Source organism: Ochotona curzoniae, unplaced genomic scaffold (genome assembly GCF_017591425.1).
Source record: "Ochotona curzoniae isolate NIBS_2020 unplaced genomic scaffold, NIBS_Ocur_1.0 scaffold_2476, whole genome shotgun sequence".
Taxonomy (NCBI): Eukaryota; Metazoa; Chordata; class Mammalia; order Lagomorpha; family Ochotonidae; genus Ochotona; species Ochotona curzoniae.
Window position 1 is genome coordinate 21,934,996 of NW_024467095.1, and position 19,797 is coordinate 21,954,792.

Genomic DNA, 19,797 nt, shown 5'->3' on the forward strand with positions numbered 1-19,797 from the left:
TGTGACAGCTGATTTTACCTGCCAACATTACTATGTCAAGAGATGGCTGGATGACTGGTATTATTCCAGGGTGCATCTGGGATGGCGTTTCTCAGAGAGAATAGTCTTACTTTGACTTATTTAAAATCACCCTCACTAATGCAGGTGGGTACAACCCAATGCAATAAAGAATGAATTTTAAAAAATGAATTTGCTTCTATGTGAGTTGGGGCAAACAGCTTCTTTACATTCAGAAAAGTCTGTAGCTCGAACAAATCTTACATTAGTGGCCCAACTGGTTTCATGTTTCTGTATAACAGTAGTATGCCGTATCTATGAACTTGATCTTACTGGAAGTTGGGTCTTAGTGCATAGGAGTCAAAGAGAATGAAGTAAAGCATCCTGGAGTTAACGTAAATCTAGTGAGTGGTTCTGTTAGAATAGAAGGGACATTTAAGGCATGCAGGGATGCAGAAGAACAGCTGTGGCTGGGATGGACACAGAGGTTAGAGTGACAGCACCACAAACCGAGCGATGCCTGCAGCTACTGCAAGAGCACAGGGTGGATTATTCCCATAGTCTTTGGAAATACACGGGTTGGCATTTCAAGGATGCCCAACTTTGGAACTATGAGACAGTTAACTTCTGCTGCCCGTTTCTGTTCTGCTGTGTTGCTGTTACCGCTGATAGTCCTGAGGAACTAAAACATCCCTGTACGATCTAAGATAAACGATTCATATAAAATTATAAAATGGGGGCGTGGTTGATTATATTTTAATGAGCTATATTAACAACATTAGTTAATCTTTGAAAATCTTCAAAGCATAATTTTAATACTATGTGCACTTCCTGAATTCCTCATGAGAAATCCAACCCTCATAGGGCAAAACCTAACTTTACACTAGTTGGTGGGAAAAAAAAGCCTATATTTTGTCAGGTGATGGAAAGGCATTTTATGGATAAGTGTCAACTGCCAACTAAATTTCTTTGGATCTTATCAAAAGCTAATTACTGGGGTGCTATTGTATTTGAGCAACTATGTAAAATATGTTTCCTCAGAGATTCTGCTTTCTAATATGGAAACTCAGCAAAGCACATTAAAACGCTATTTATATGAATAACTCTCTATAAATAATAATGCATTGTTATACTGCACTTTTTTAACAATAGAATGAGAGCTTTCTTTATGAGGGGAGAAAAAACCCTCTAATACTGCATATTTTCATCGCCTGCAGCTTTAAACCTTTTCAGAAGCTGAAACTGAAGTAATAGCAGTTTGCAAATGAAGTGGTTTGGAAATCTTAAACTGCAATTCTCTCCCAAACAAAACAACAACAACTGGAAAAAAAAATGCTCTCTTAGGAGAGATGAAACTAGAAAATCTGAATTTGGCATTCAGATGTTGCAGGATGTACTTGCAACAACAATGAAAAACCTCCACGTGAAAGGTACCTCCATCTTCCTGCCAGTCTCTTTTCTTCATGTTGTCTGCCCAGCACGGCTGTGAGACATCACCGGCTCACATACAGCAGCTGAATTGCTGACTCCATTTCTGTTGATACATTCCCCAGTTTGAAATTTCCTTCAGGATTATAAAAAGCAAATAGTCCCACTACGGTGTATCTCTTATTTATTAGGCATCTCTCAAATTGTCAGTTCAATCAATAATACACCATTTGCATTTAATAGTACGCAGGTGTATTTTGGCACATGTTTTATTAGATCTTCACATTATGCTCTTTTTTTTATAATACCACAACTGATGGCAGCATTCTTTAAAATCTACTGAAAATTACTTCTAAAGTTGGAAAGTCATGAAGTACAGGTAGCGTTTGCTCCCTGTCTTTGCTGAAAATTCCCTTTCATTTTCCAGTGATGTATTGGAACTAACGGAGGTCCTACTTCCACCTCACTTCATCTGCATCTCGGCGTCCTGTGTCCCTGTCAGCAGACCCCAATGTTCTCTCCATTGATTTCTGGGAACTAGGGCTATTGCCACCCTGGTGTTGTAGCCCTCAGTGAGCAAAACATTTAATTTACTTTCAACTGGAGCGAAGTGAAGCAGACAACTGAAGGGAGAAAGACAAGAGTGTTTACTCAGTGGGGCTGTAGAATAATGAGATTATTTTTGTTCTTATTTATTTATTTGTTTTCTTGTAAAACTGGGAAGCAGTGTGCCATCACAGAGAGAGGATGAGCTTCGGCCTTGAGCTCCAACCTGCTCATTGGGCCTCTCTGATGATAAGTACTTCATGCCTGAGTCTTATTTCTGACTTGGGTGGAAAATGGGAACAAGCATGATACATGGATTCAATAAGAGCATGAGTGCTAAAACACAGAGTTGGAAACATGAATGGTAATCAGCTACACAGTAATTCAGAACCCACACACTCACAGAATTTGACTATTTCCTCTTGGAAAGATTATCCCAAGAGAGAAGGGACAACAGGACACAGGAATCATCACGTGGCACTAGAAATCACACCTCGCATGGAATTCACAGAGCGAAAGAAATCAAGTCTTAAGGCCAATCGCTTGTTTAGGTAACAATGCTGGCTTTTGGCAGATAAAGTAATAGAATGAAATCCACAGAGTTTGTAGTCTGAAATAGGAATTTTCTTCCTATTATGTTTCCAAGTCACAAAAATGACTGATAAGAAAAAAAAAAAAAAGCAAAGAAAATGCAGGCTCCGGTGATGGTTTCTGTCCATTGTTATAAAGCCAGGTCTGATTGTATGGCTGAAATGAAAATGCTTTGATTTTGTGAAGTCAGGATCAAACCTGGCTTTGGAATCCTTGGATCCAGCTGCAATCAAATAAAAGCTTTGAGGATTTCTGAAACAGAAGGAACAACACAGTGAAGGATCAAAGAAACAACAAAAAAAATTAGTGCGAGTAAGAATGGTCTTGTGCATGCTTAACCATGCTGATCCTTTGCATAATAGTGGGGTCCAGAATCCATCTACAAACAGCTGATGCTATCTCTTCTTGAAAAGCAGGAAGATAATGTTTTGAAGTCTGATTCCCGTATTTTAGCAGAGAAATATCCAGAGGGGGAAACCAAGTGTGTGTGTGTGGAAGTGCCCTCAATCCATTTTTCAAGATGTCATTTATTTTAAGACTTAAAAGTCTCTTAAAGTGTCTGTGGAGAATTCAGTCACAAATTTCCAAGAAAGACTCCCTAAGCTCCGAATGTCTGCTAGAGGTATTTGCTGCCACGTGCATTGTTTTGTGATTGGCCACGTGGGCTTCCCTCTACGTAACAGGAAAGATGGGGAAGCCAAGGTCTTTGTACAAAACCATGTGACAATGGGTCATGAATGTCACTTTCTGGGACTTTACTGGGCTACCTAGTGTAAATAAGGTACATTTAAGAAGCTTCAACAGTACTTGAGTATAACTGATACATAAATAAAGGGAATAAACATATTAGTTCCTGCTGGATTTTAGGTATTCCAGGTGTGGCTAGAACTAGCTTTCTATAGTACAGCTTCTAGGATGGAAGCTGATGGTTCGGATCTGGCATATCATTCCAACACCTTGCTCAGGATTTCGGCTGTTGTAAGGCTAAGTGTTCCTTTGCCTGATTTCCCTTTGATATTCTGAAGTATTTTGTGGGCAATTGCCCCTGAGCCCCTGCTTGTCACCTGGCGGTTGTGGCTTAGAGCTTACCTGCCTGTGACCTGAGGCACAGCTTCCAGGCCTACACGTGGAGCGTGACCTCTGACATGACTAGGCGGTCAAGGGGAACATACGTGGAACATGACCTCTGACATGACCACAAGGTCTAGGGAAATAGACATGTGGTATAGCCAACTACAGTGTCTTTGGTGGGTGAGGAGCCTGCCAGAAGATGCTCTCCCACCCTTCCTTTCCTCAACCTTTAAAACCTGCTGACTTGTGTGTAATAAAGCGGACATTCCTCAACAGCTTGTCTCCGGTGGTTTTTATGGTTGAAGAACGCCGTTGCCTCTCCCTAGGTGACCTCAGGACCTGCTGGCAGGTGTAAACCCTGAGAGTATTTATCTATTAAAAAAATGGTCTTTGTCCAAATCATCATTTGCTTCAGATCAATATCTCATTTTCTAATACATTATCTACAAAACGTAGCACAGAATCCAAGAAAGCTTCCATACTCCGCAACAAGGTGGGGGATTGAGAGGAGAAGGAAGGGATGATGACATGGTAGGACAGTAGTTTCACGGCATCCCTAGTGATGGAGATGAAGGCTAAACTGAGTGTTCCAGAGCCCAGTCTGGTGATGTGTATAAACACATCTTTTTTTTTCCATCTGTTTTCCCTTCAGCTCTTGATCCCTGCTAGAGGATTCAAGGATGGAGGGTACCTTGAGTACTTGAAATCCACGCAAATAAAAATCACTGGATGTGACTTCTATCTAGCGTGCAACAACTTGTAACTTGTCCCAATAGAAACAATTTGAGAAATATTCTTCATTAGGTTCTGCCTATACAGGGGACTTAAAATGAATCTGATAGTGTCCAGATGAGTATCTTTGGACACTAACTTTCCATGAGACCCAGTCTGGAACTTGGACCTCTCGTGTTTATGCTGGAGGTCTCATTTTCTCAGCTGCCCTTGTGAGAACTACAGCCTTGCAAGGGTATCAGCTCAGACCCATACCTGATCCTCTCCCATGCATTCCTGTGCTCAGCGCATTCTGTCTCAGCATCTGCTCCACATGAAAGGAGGAGCTCTAGCACCATTCACAAACATGATGGACTTTAGACGCGGCCCTAATGTGCTTCTTTTGTTATTAATGTCATGTTTTCACCACTGAGAAGTAGGTAAGAGTCACATGTACCCTAGATTTTATAAGCCTTCAAAGAGAGAAAATCCAAAATTACAGAGAATTATTTTAAGTCTTTATAAAATGAGTAACATATATCCGCGTTGTCTTTAGCCAGAAGATATTAAGAACTCAAGTTACAGGAGTAAGCACTCTAGTGCAGCCCAGGACCCCATCTCATATCAGAATGCTGACTGGAGTCCTGGCCACTCCATCTCTGATTCACCTTCTTGCTATTGCATCCTGGGAGAAACAGGTGACTGCTTAACTGCCTGGACGGCTGCCATCCACATGGAGGATGCTGGTAATTTCAGCATTTCTGAATTGAGCCTGGCTCACACTGGCTGTTGTAGGCATTTGGGGAGTGAACCAATGGATGGCCTATCTTTTTTTTTTTCCTCTCTCTGCCTCTCAAGTAGATGGCAGTGAAAACTTTTAAGAAAAGAATAACATATTTCAGTGAATGGAGAAAGAACATCATGAAAATAAAATTCCTTCTCTAAAGCATGACATCTTGGGCTAGCATTGTGGTATAGTGAGATAAGCTACCACCTGCCACACAACACAGTATCCCATATGGGTGCTGGTTTGAGTCCCCCTTTTTTCACTCTTGCCCTTCTGCCAATCATTTCCCTACTAGCCGCCTGAGCAAAGCAGTGGAAGATGGTGCAAATGCTTGGCCCCTGCACCCATGTTGGACATGCAGAAGCAGCTCCTGGCTTCAGCCTAGTCCAGCCCCAGCCATTGTGGCCATCTAGAAAGTGAGCCAATGGATTTGCCTCTGCCTCTCTTTTTGTAACTCTGACTTTCAAATAAACAAAGCTTAAATAAAAGCATAAGATCCAGCTAGAGTTAGAATCAATGCTTTTAGAAGAATGTAGAAGGAACAGAATCCTAGGCTACTTGCTCTTACTGTTGCTTCATGAAGTTTGGTAATGATGATGATTTGATAGTTAGGATACGCAGGACCAATAGATGAAGATAACAAGGGAATCCACGGAAAGCAAAAATGCAACAAATTGCCTAACTGCACAAATTAGAGGCAGAGGTGGGCCCTGATACCCTGTGACTCATTTCTGTATGACGGATTGGGAAATGAGTTGCAGTCATTGATTCACTAACAGTGAAGCCTACTCATAAATCTGTCACATTGACTTAAGAATTCGCACAGGAAGCATGGACAAAATGTTACAGGAAATGGGGAGCTTATGTTGGGGGAGGAGGTGTGAAATATTATTTGCTTTTTAAAGCTTTAACTAAGTATAGTTCTTTGATCCAAGAAGGTTTAGTTCTTTGATTCCACTCCAGGACTTTAAGAAAATTAAGGATCGATACAAAAATACAATTGTAAGACAAAGTTTAAGACATTGTCTTAAAAGCTCTACACACAATAGTATTCAGATTTTAATATTTATAGTACACTTATGCTTTTTTGTGGTGAAATATTTCCAATACATTCTGTTAAATATACAATATAATCTTACGCTATGTGTAAAGTATATCCAAGTGATGGATTTCAGACGATGTTTACAATCTCTTTTCTGCTTGCTAAATTTTATGTATTTGACTTTTTCCTACTTTAAAACAGTAAATTTGAGAAGACAGTGTGCTTTTAAAAATATGTGATGTCACTACATGTTTCTGAGGGTGTTTCAAATGATAAAGCCATATGAAAAACTATTAGTGAGGATACAAAGTAAGAGGTTGTAAATGGACTGATACATATATGTAATATGTATGTATATATCACATATACACATTTAGCAAAAAACAAACATACACTAAAATCCCCGCAGGGCACCATTTCAAATGCTTCCAATGAAAAGTAATCCAAATGCTGACATACAGTAAAACAGAAGTTATTTATGCAAGTATGACTCGCATCTTCAAGCATATCTTCAACACAGATGAATCTGCCAAGTTCCTATCAAGTAAAGAGGATACACACAAAAGACTAAATGAAATTCAAAGACAGGAACTGCATTATCGAGAGAGATTTCACAGGGTGCACCAAAAAAAAAAAAAAAACAGGCAAAATTTTACTTCTTAATCTGGGTGCTAGTCATATAGGTACATCGAGTTTGTGAAAACAATCTACCTCTTCATGATTCTCATATTGACTTCTATGGGTGATAATATTTAAGAAATGCAAAGAACTAGTTTCTGGCTGGATACAGGAGTCACGGCTGTGGATCACCAGGAACTGCAAGGAGAAAGCTACTGCCAGACGTTAAATAAGAACACTGGGTTTCAAGCCAGTTAGACCAAGATTTGGTGCCTGTTTTGTTGCTTGTAACTACGTAAGCAATGGGAAGATTGACAGATGAGGCCAGAGATATCAGCAGGGGCAGACTGTGCAAGATGCTGGAAAGTTGAGATAAGGGTTTTGATTTTCATTTTAAGTGTGATGGGAGCCGTTTCTATTTACAGCACAGACCCAATGTGATTTCAGAGGAATAATAGAACAGAAACTGTACTATCCTTGAAGCAGGGAATGACAGCACAACACTCAGAACGCCTCATTTTGTGTTCCAACTACAACCCAGTCTTATCTTGAAGGAGAACAGAAGACTGAACTAAATTCTGAGGATTAATCTTACAACAGTAGCAGAAAAACCAAAAGGATGTAGGGAGAACAAGATTATATAATATCAAAGCACATTTTTCAGGTAAATTCCTCCAATTATGTTTGAGTCCACCTCCCAAAAGCTGCTTTAAATGCAGGTGAAAGGCTCCTTTTGTGCTAAGAGGAAATACCTTTCTCTGCTTTGCTTCTGTGGTGAGGCAGAGATGAAAAAAAACAAAAATAGAACAACAACTCGAAAGAAACACAGAAACGCTAAAGAAAAGAAAACAAACAAAACATCACCAAGCCCCACGTCCTGCTAATCCCAGCACCACACCGTAACCTGAAGCTCAGATGAAACATTTTACTTTCCACACTGGCAGATGCCTTGAAGCATTCAGCATTATTACTGGTCAAGAAATGCATCTGACAGAAATATGTTTTTATTTGGTTATGCTCATTTAAAAATGAGTAGGAATTTATAATGACAGCTATGGAAATGAAAACACATATATATTAAAAATGAAATAAACTATCTACAAATTTAGTAATGAGATCACTCAGAAACAACGCAGTAGTTCTAGTAATAGAATAAATGCAGGATGGTTGGGCTTTTCTGCAGCATCCTCTAGTGCCAGGAGTGAGTGCAAGCTGTGTCAGACTGGACTTCAGTAAACACCTGGAGGTCTGAGGCTGAGCGTGAGCCCACTAGTAAACCATGAGGACTCCTCTGCTGGATTGTACCTCCCTCTGGTGAGCATGAGAATCATGCTTGGGGGACAGCCTGGCTGGACAAGATGGCAACACCTGCCAGCATTTGTGTGGGCTGGTTAGTAGGGCCAGTCAGGCTGAGCTAGGCTGCTCCATCCTTTGGTATACAAGAGCCTGATGGGATGGAGGTGGACTGGACCAATCTCGTGCACATACCTGCATATACAGGAACTGGGGCTGATGGTGAGCGTAGTGGAAGTTATTGGGGGCTCCCCAGACTAGGCTGCAGTTTCCAATGGTGCATGAGGGCTGATTGTGTGGTAGGCTGGGTTAGTCTGAGCAACAGCATCCTTTGGTTTGTGTAGGTGATGGGGCTAGGGACAGAACTGACTGGGTGACTGCAGCCACACTGTGTGCTGATACAGGTGACAGAGTGAATTAGAACCTCTATTAGCTGGCACATTCAAGAATCGCGTCTGGGGTTTCTTGGTAGACTCCCAAACTACACAAACTACACAACAATGAGACTACTTAGAGAGCAGACATGTTCTAAGCACCAAAATCACACACTTTTCTACAAACAACATACTCACATTGAACATGTATGATATAAAATTAAAGCTTACCACAAACTGTTGAAGTTATGTTCAAATCAATATCTTTTTTTTTTTCCTTTTTTCTTAGTTACATTAATTTGCTAGCTAGTTTTGAGTCATCAAACAGCAGAGGTCAATAGCTGGCCTTCGGAAATGCAACTGAAAATTTCCAGACATTCTTCTCAAAGTAATAATTGCGCTCACCCAAAGGAATGCAAGACAAATAATGAACCATTAAATTAGCAAGTTAGCATGACCAGGAGTAATTTCTGCAACCAAATTCTGATTGGGCTACTGTTAAGGTAAGACATGCCCATCAGTCACTGGCACCCACACATGAACACCATCTGCCGCTTGATACTATCACTTGTCTCTTTACGGAAAGAAGCCTTCAGGGGTAGTAGGCCTGATGTACTGTGCTAATTATGTTAGATAATTATATCTTGCTTAGCTACATTCCCTAAGTAGTTTTATCTAAATTTCCAGACTAACCCCTACACCTTAATTTTATTTCCCAAGCTAACTCTTGCCGAGAGCTCCAACACACAGTGAATCAGTCCCTGGATTCAGACGCAGATGTAGAACTCGGCCTCCCAGCAGTGGGTTAACTGCCTCCTGGAAACCATGGGACCCTATTCTTCAGGCACTCAAGGGGATGCTGAGCCTGGAACATGGTCTGAAGAGGACAAAGGATTCTCTGGGAATGGGGGTGACATATGGAATAAAATCTGTGCTACTGAATCCATATTATGACAATAGCACGTGGAAGGGGTACATTTGATTAAAACATGCACCATTTTAGCATTAGAGTAACAATACTAACAAGGAAAATTGGTATCGAATTTACAAAATGTTGACGTTCCTATCTTGCAAACTTGTAAGAACACCAATTAAGGAATATATCCAGAGAATTTAGGATGACAGGTAATTTAGTATAAACTTTTGATATTTCATTGAGTGATATTAGAAGAGCAAGTAGCTCTGATGACTAATGAGCAAGAGGAACCTTCTAGAAGGGTGAGACTATGAAGCAGGATGGGCAATCACCATGTCAGAATGGTTTGATTGGGGACTCATAGGAAAGGATTTGTCTCCAATCCAGAAGTGGCTACTCTTACCCATGGTACCAAATCCTCCTCAAGATTTTAGTGATGCTCTTCCAGAAGCCAAGACCATGAGTTTAGAGTGGGTTAAGCACTGTATTAGCCAAATTCAACTTCCAGAAACTAGTTACAGATGTTTAAAAGTAGCTTTGGCTTAAACAGAGCAGTGGACAATGCATCCAGGTGCACATGGAGGATATGGCAGTACATTGGAGTCTGCAGAGGACACCTGGTACCAGAACAGACAGAGGACAGAACAAATGGATTAACTACGCCAGCCAAGTGTTGACAGTGGATATCTGGGCAAACGAAGACTGTAAAATAGACTATGTCAACCTGTGGATTCTGGAGAGATTTCATCGTGCTTGGAGTGGTGAGATCAGTAGTAATTCAGAACAGTTGAACTATCAAAACCTTATGTGCAGGACCCTTGAAGCATGCCCCACACCCAGGATCTTGGGGTGGTGTTGGGTGGCTATCTTCCATCCTAGGGTGCAGAGGCATTTGGGAGGCTGGGTGTGACTTCACCTCTTTCGTCCTGCTTCCTCAAGATACAGGAAGGGAAAAAAAGACAATGTGGAAATAATGATCTCGCCCACCTTCCGGTAGCCCTAGACCCTTATGACCCTAATCACCTACGTAAAAATCATCAAAAATAAATAAACAAATTTTTAATAAAAGCTCAGTCACTGGGAAAACTAAAAAACACTCTGTGCATGCATGTGTTTGTGTATGTTTATATATATGTGTGTATTATTCACTGGAATATGTTATCAGTGTGTGTGTATATATATGTGTGTGTGTTCAATATGCAAATACCACATGTGGTTCCGGAAAAACATACATATGCAGGATTTTTCTATCAAAGTTGTCTCCCAAATGAGAAATTGGCAAGTTCCAATGCACTTCCAAACTAGGTGGAATAGATTACCTAAAAGTAGTAACACACAATTTGCTGAGCTTATTGAAATGCAAATGAATCGAATCTCTTATATACAATAGATGCTTGCCATTACATTTGAAAATAGCATTTGTGGGAAAATAACATTTTTAGGGAGGATAATCAGGCTGGGGAATACTAAACATTGACTGAATCACAAACTTGTTCCTACAAATGACAGAAGCAGAAAAATTAAAACAAAGCATAATATTGTACAACTGACACTGGAATATATCAGTAATACCTGATATAATTTCCCGGAGAAATAATTTGGTTAAATATTGGAATTAATGATCTACTGTGACATAGAATAACATTGAATTTAAAAGTGATCTGAGATAATATACAGTAGAAGTGTTCAGTGAGGTTTCTTTTTTTCTTTTAAATGCTTAGGTAACATTACAAAATGCGTATAGACATGGCACAGAGGTGAAAACAAAATGAGTGACCCGAGAAAGAGAAATAATAATTGGGGTTATCAATGTAGGAAGGCCTATTTAAGAAAGGAAGTCCCTAAGAAGACCAAAAAAAAAACCACCAAAAACAAAAACAAAAAGGTTGGACTGCTTTAAACATCTAATTGAAATGAGAAAGTGGAAAAAGAAGACATCAGGATTTGCTTTTATTAGAAAGGATTTCGTAGAGACTTTAATCTGTAATAACTCGTTGAGAAAGTGCAGATGAAATGGTTGCCTGTGCATAGGATTTATAAGTTTCAGAAGGGAAAACAGCTTGCTGCACGAACTACTCATAGTTGAAATTACACCGTGTGGAGAAGTCTTCAACAGGGTATCTCAACATATGACATTACTTTAATGAGTTTCCTAGCATGCAAGTCAGCTTCTCCCAGTGAGTTCTGATTTATTCACACACTCGATTTTCATCTCTAATATAATCAGAGTCTGTGTGATTGAGACCTACAACCAAAGTGCCCTTACATTAATTTGAATAAGAGAAAATGCTGAAAGGATCGGATGATCTGTCCAGCAGTAGGTGGACAAGGGACACAGAAGGCCACACCATAAGATAGGAGGCAGATGGATTCATTGGGTGTTCTCTGCCTCCCAGAGGACGGCTATGTGAAGTCAAACTAGAATTAGATCCTTCTTGATCCTTGACCTGCCCCCAAGGAGTACGTTATCTGATCAGAGGGCCAAAGGCAACGCACTCTCTTTGGATCTTGGTGTACGCTCCTAGAGTACTCTGGAATAGGGCTGGGTGCTCAAAGTTCACCTTGCCATGCCTCCTTCCCCTCCTGCATTGGAATGCATTCCCGCTTCCTCCTGTGGCTTTTCTTCTCCTTTGTTAATGAGCTCTTCGGTCTCTGCAGGGTAATTTCACTCTAGTTCTTTCTTAAATATTGATACTCAAACTTTACTCTGATGGGATAATATCACTTTCAACAATTTGTCCTAGAAACCAACATCTACGATAAAAGACAATAAAGCTTATGTTTTAAAGTTTCTTGGTATCCTCTGGTTCTGAGCCCCCCCCCCCCCAATTTTTTTTAATGTAATATTTTCTTAGGACATTTAGCTGAATTTCCAAAGTATAAGAAAAGCAATGACAAAGAAAACCTGGGTAGACCCAGGACTTGTAGCTTATATAAATAAGCCCTCAATCTTTTCTCACTTTTAAAGTGGAAATTGATGGCAAGTGAGATGTTTGCATTCATTACCATGAAACTTGAATCATGGCTCCCTATGGGGATCAAATGTAGTATCCAGATACAGTAGTTTATGTCTTAGAAATTTTTATGAATATCCTGGTCATTTCTTGGTGTTAGAAGTTCAATTTGAAATTGGTTGTAATGACAAAGAAACACTTGCTCAGCAAAAAAAATAGCCTTATGACATGTTAAACTATTTACTCCTTAGCAGCTTTTTTTTTGATAACAAACACTACCAGGATAGAGAAAACCATTGGGGTGAAAGAACCCTTATTATCTATCCTGTGCATTCTGGCTGAAAATATGAAAGCTAACTTATCTGTGTGCTGATAGAACTTGGCTGAAAAGCTCATAACACAAAGAAAGGCAAGACAGAATGGATGTAACAGTCAACAATTCGAGAGTGACACAATACGCTTATAGCCAGATATATTAAATTTATTTAAGATTGACAATCCGCTTACCCTGGGACAGAGACAAAGCACAGAACGGATTTCATTTTAAAGAACTTCTGAAATCTACCAAGACATTGCCTAATGAGGTGAAGCATCACTTGAGGCTAAATTTACATAATGCCTGTTTTTTTTTTCCAAGAGATTGCTTTGAAAGAATAACAAAGAAACTGAAATGAGGTGGAAAACAAAATAATAAAACCCAAGTTCTCTGTGTTTGAAAATATTAATAATAATTTTCTTTCCTCTGATTCATTAGCTTACCAAGAACCTACCTTAATATCTAGGATGTAAACTATTTAAATTAATACGTTGTGATTTATATTTTTCTATGTCATTTGTGTTTTTCAAATATTCTATGTCTGATCTGTAAGAAGTGCTTGTGTGAATTACACCAAGTTCAAGCCCAGAAAGCTAGTATGAATGGATTTATTTTGGAAATTGTTGTTATACAGAAGGCCAGTCCTTGATAAGACTGTTCAAAATTTGTCTTTAACCAGTTACTCATTTTGTATCACTTTCCTTTTAATGCAATGCTTTCTTTTCCTGTATAGACCTGTTTTCTCACCAATTCTATTTACTTGCCTATAGTATGTATGTGTGGTGTGCGCATTGCTTAAACTAAACAGTAGAATCTGTTCTTAGGTAGGAAGATGGCATAAACTGCCCAGGAATAGGGGAAAAGAAGTATTTATTTTGGTTTTCTTGTAACTTCACATCAATTTTAAAGTCTTTTTTTTTTCAAATATGATCAATAAACATGACTAAAAATCACTTCTTTAAAAATATTACAAGGCAAAAATGCATTTCAAAATCATATATATATATTCACCTATATATATATTTTTGATGTATTCTGTTAACTTGGCTCATATTCATATATGTTCTAGTTATTCCAAACTGAAGTCATCTGCAAAAGTCTGTGATATATAAGTGCAATCACTATCATTTAAAAAGTGCGTATTTCTTTTTGACTTCAATTGGCAACATCTCATTAGTATTCCCTATGTTGACATTAGAATCTTGTTACTAATTCTAACAGCTCTTATATAGAGGCTTAATGTGGCTTACACTTCAGTCTGAGCCTGAATATGCATATAGTAAAATTGTTTCTGCAGATTGGAATATCTCAGAATATTGTGCCTCTAAATTTTGTTGGCTTGATTACTTTATAATTTTTACATGTTGGAGTGGGAATCACCAATTTTTTTTTTCCCAGCTAGGCTTAAATGGCTGTTTTCTAAAGAAGAAATATGCATTTGTTTTAATATTTAGTCTAACCCAAGTAATTTGGCTGTATGTGAAATGCTAGCTATCTGCTGAGGCTGGCTGGTGCTAACTGAAGAGTGGGCTGTTTGCCCCATCACTTGTTATACTCCATTCTGTCTCTCCTGTCATCCAGAACAGTTCCTCTTCTGGGACCTCCTTCCAGGTCATCTCTTTCTGCTACTTACAAGACTACACTGAGAATTATGTTGCTATTTGTAAGAGAAACAACTCATTTTTGCTCCAAGAATAAGTCTATGATTCTGATGGTTATTTTAGTAGTTTCTTAGCATGTTCCTGTCACCCCGGTGCTTCCCTCCTGGATGTCTGATCTGACAATCCCTGACCTCTAAGGAGTCTATCAAAAGCAAGTCAATAAAGTGAAAAAGGGAACACCGAAAATGTCGCTTCCACCAGAGCTAAGAAGGAGTGTTTCTTGTGAGCAGAAAAACCTAAGAAAGAGTGAGCCAACACTCTGTTTCCATCCTTATGTCAGAAAAGGGGACAACCTATTCCAGCCTTCTTCCATTTCATCAATATTCAACTCACACGCTCTCTTTGAAATACCTTGATATTAAAAACATGAAAGTGCTCTATAGAAAGAGATGTGCTTTTATTTCTTTGCCACCAAATGTTTTTTCAATATGGTTCACAAAGAAATTGTCTTCTAAATCACATTTTGAAGAAAGCTTGTCAGGGACACGGTAATGTAGGAGAAATCAAAACTTCAGAAACGAAGTGTCCTAACAGCTCTTAAATAAATGTCTCCATAGGTAGACCTATCATTTTCTAAAGGTGCTTTACCCTGTATCTTTAATTATGCTGCAAGTGCATGATAATATTGCAGTCTAAAAGAAATAAAAACTTTCTTAAGCAATTAGCTTATGAGTGGCTCCATTCTCTTTCTTCCTTCATTTCCTTGCCCACATGTCCCCCTTACCTTACTGCACAGTAAGTGGAGTATGCATGCATACAAATATGGATTTTAATCTTAGCTTTTACTCTCACAAAGGTATCTATTTTTCCTAGCGTGAATTAATCGGCTTTTCTGAAATTATGTTTCTTCAGAGAAAACATGGAAATAGTAAAACACGAACAGTAAAATTTTGGGGACTCAATGAGCCAGTATATTATACATGCCCAGGTAACCATTTAGTAAATACTAATGCCACTTTCCCTCTCTTTTTATGGCACAATCTAATCCTGAGATGATTTTTCTTAAGCATTACTTATCCAACTGCATAGATGACACTATGTTTAGGCAGAATTTCGGATCTAGTACCAAAAGGAAAACAGTAAGTACGTTCTTCAAGAGAATTTAAAAGGTGTAGGGTGAGGGCTATGGTGGCTTTTGGAATATGCCTGTCCGACACTTTGCAACATTATTCATTGTCCTATAAAACTCTTTACCCAGTTACTAGTCTTGGTAAAGTGTAAGCAAACACAATAGGTAATAGAATCCAGTTTCCATTCTTATGAGTTAGTACTTTAGAGAAATTTTATCATTCATGAGTGGAAAACTAGCTTGGGAAATATAAGTTTCTATAATAAAATTTATGTTACATTTCATTTGCAGGCACTTTTAAAAATGAGTTCTTTCAACTTTATTTCCCTGAGCTTTTTTTTTTTCTTAAACATTTTGTTTACTTTGCATAGCAATGGAATTTGATTCAGTTATAAGAGGAAGATAATAGAGTCACACTGTAACTTCCACAGAGTGGGGGACAGAGGCTCATTGAAGATGCTCCTTGTACAACAGCACTCTGAGAGGATGAAGGGTTCATGCCACATATCTGGTACACTGTGACATCCATTGCGCTATCCTGCACTGACTGAAATGTGGCAGAAGATCATGTACAGCTTACTAAAACAAACAAAAATGAGAAAGCTTTTTCTCCTTTGGCATATATTCTTGAGTAAAATTAGCCCACTTAATTAATTCAAAAAATCATGATTACAACTACAGAAAAGAATATTTTATGTGGCTATTTGACATCACATCGGACTGTACCATCATCTGAAACTGGGAGCTAAAAGATGGCAGATTCCCCTGTACCTCTAACAGGTGAATTTCACTACTCTGTACTAACACAGAGAGATTTATGATGGGATAAATTGCTGCCACCCTAGGAGCAGATTTCTCAGCTATTCACTTAAAAAAGCCATCTCTTTGCTTTGCTTTGGGATGCTTAGTGTGGGTCAACCTAGCTACAGAGTTGAGTTACTGAATCAAACACCGAGCAGAATACTGATAAATAGTTATGATGCACATGTAATTACAGGCTATGAAAGGTTGACTTTAAATACATTATTCTAGCTACCTTCCTGGCCTGATCCAATCCATGCAAAGGTCTTGAGAACTGAAGTGAGGACTTTCTTGGAGAAATTTCACCTCTGGACAACAGTGTGTGTGCATCCCTGAGTGCCCCGGGTTCCCTTCCTGACAAGTCCCAGTTTTGGATTTGCAGTAACACACTTGCTAAGAGAACTCTTCACTGATGTTTTCTCTGAAGAAGCCGTCTCCTGGAGTAACTTCCTGGACTCCCTCTCTAGATATTACAAACAGGGAGGAGAACTTCCTAATGTAAGAGATCTATGGAAATTGTTAGAAATCATTATGGCTTCAAAATTTTACAGGCAGTCATCCATGATGTGCCAATAAAGTCCCTTAGCATCCATAAAGGTGCCATCTTAAGTGATTTAGTGGTATCATGCAAAATGTTCCACTCTATATTTTCAAGAAAATGGTATAAAACATTGTACTTGTCATAATTATATTCCCATATTACCTACTAGAGAATGTTGCTCTCAGTAAATGTTTGCTGAATGAATAACTGAGTAATTTGGTCACAATCATCTAGAAGTCACCAATGGGATTTTTATACTAAAACTGATTTTTATAATTTTTAGAAGGAATAGATCAAACAAAAATCATAAAACCAAATAAAATTATCTTCATTTCTGTTGCCATTAAAAAGGAAAACTTTGAAGACAACATGTAAACATCAAGTATTTACGATTTTAGTGTCTGATAAAAAATTGAGCTTAACCAGAATCCAATTTTGTTTCAGCCTGTGATAATATGGATTAATGTAGGAAAAACTAAAGAAGAATGTTATTAAAGAATATCAAAATTTTCTAATGTTTTCCACTTAAACTTTTCCCTTACGTGTTATTATACTGTTTTTAGCTGTCTAAATGGCATATGAAGTATATGCCATTTTATCTAGCTAATCTTTGTAAAAGATTTCAAAGATCATCCTTTTGTTTTTTTCCCAGGATGGAATATATATATATCATACACGTATGTACATATATACATATATGATATATGTATCATATATTACATATGATTATATTTTACATGATATAATACATATATAATATATAAAATATATATCATATTATATATTACAGTCTATATTATATAATTATATATAATATATGATAAATATAATATATAATATACTATGATCATATGTAATACATATTATATTACATAATATAATATATGATAATATGTAATGTATTATGTTATATAACATATCATATACGATGTATAACATGCTATATCATGTATTATTTGATATATAATATATGATACATGGCATATATATCATATATGATATAATGTATATCATGCTATAATATATATTATAATACACATATATTATATATCATATATGATATAACATATATACTATATAGCATGTTACATATCATAAATTCTATTTTATATAGCATATATGATATATGACATATTATATAAAGAATGAATCATATTATATTATGTTATATAACATATACATTATATGATATATTATTATATATCATATGTCATATATCACATACCTCATATATTATATATCATATAAAAGACTATAAAAGAATGGTTACGAACAAGGTGAATTTAACCACATTTCCACCTTTTCCTTTACCTCCCCTCTCAGAGACGGTGGTCTTTCTCTTCACCAAGGGAAATTCCATCTTCTCTCCAAGGTCCCACTCTATTCTTTTTCTGACCTGCATCATCGCCCTGTTCAGTTATTTATACTTGCATAACTCAAAAGAATATATCTATGTATATAGATAACTGATTACAAAATCTTATTCATAATTGTCATTAAAACATACCACTATATAAACGGACTCATACTCTTTCATCCTTAAAATTATCAGAAATTTCCAGGCTCTTGCCTCTTAATCGTCTTAAGCAGCTCGTCTATACTTTGCCATCCCTTGGCCATCAAGTCTGTTGAAACTCATCAATGGCCTTTTCCTTTCTTACTCATTCCTCAGTGGTTTGATGAGCAAGCCCCTGTGAGAAGCAGCCCCATGGGCGTCTGAACAGCTGGTGCCAGGGGCTGGGCTCCTCCAGCGCCTCACCACTGGCCACATTCAAGGGGTGAATACGAGCAAGTGGTCAATGCTACTGCAATTCTCTCTTTCTTGTTTTGTAACAAATCCTCATGTTCTCTATATCCCCATGACAAGACTTTACTAATTCCATTATCTCCTCCTATTGTCCCAATTATAACTTCTCGTCCCTTAAGTAAATCACCACCTTCTCTTCCCCCTTTAACTTAGTGTCTTCTTACCTACTTTTCCATAATGCCTTTCTGAGCAATTATGCTAAGAAACTGCACCCAACACACGTGTGTGCTTGATCTTGGCTATTTTTTTATTTTTTTTTTAGCTCATGCAAATTCTTGCCATTTCAACTATGTATCACAAGTCCTAAAGCATAGGAACAGCTAATAATTGTGGATTAATCTGCTTCATTTTTCCAACTGAGACTTTCAGCAAAAGCTATGAATATTATTGAAACAGGTTCTAAGCTTTCCCTGCTTTCTTACTGTGTTCTCAACTGCATTGTCCACCATCCAGACTACAGCTGCCTAAATATGTGATATTACTGGTTTTAATGTTCTTCTTTTGAGTCTTTAGTTACTATTATCTTCCTTTGTTATATTATCTGACATCATCCTCCAATATGAACAGAATGATGACACACAAGTTAATAAGAAAAGTGATTAATATTCTAATTAATACACTAAGTAGCAAAGTTATGAAAATAATCTTTACTAGGAATAAGTGATACTTTTACCTTTGCTGTTTCAAGAGTTAAACATGGTTTTTCCTAGTGCAGAGAACAACTGGAAAATTCATTTTCTTTAGAACTATACCTAGGTTTAGACGCTTTTGCTAAAACTACATTGTAAGTTACAACACTAAAGCCATGTTTTCTTATTTTTGGGGTAACACTAAATCATGCCGGAGCATTATCAAAGTATATTGAATTCTATACAGCTTACTTTATGGGCAAAAATTGTGAGTATTACTCCTTTTCAACAGACACAAAACCTAACTGCAAACTACCTCCCCAAAATGGGTAATTTATATTGTTCTCAGCAAAAGAAGCAATAAAAATGTGACTTATGAGAACTAGAATACAGTGAGAAAGCAAAAGAAGTGAAACCAGGGAAGCCAACAAAACTAGCATTTCAGATCATCAGGAAACAACAGGAAACACAACAATAAAGTATGTGTGCGATTAAATTAATCTAGGTATGTCCGGATCAAATGTTTAAACAGAATATCGTCTATTGTGATTTCTAAACAACAATATGATTTCTTACCTAAAGATATACAGGCAAGCATTTTTAAAATGGGTTCTGAGGTTTTAATTGAATACAGACATGTGATCA

The 19,797-nt window shown here is 37.7% G+C and overlaps 1 protein-coding gene across 1 annotated transcript in view; it reads right to left on the bottom strand.

The window, feature by feature from the left end:
• Positions 1-19,797, bottom strand: part of CNTNAP2 (contactin associated protein 2) — a 1,623,532-nt gene that overhangs the window by 555,160 nt on the left and 1,048,575 nt on the right. The gene's annotated exons all lie outside the window — the stretch shown is intronic.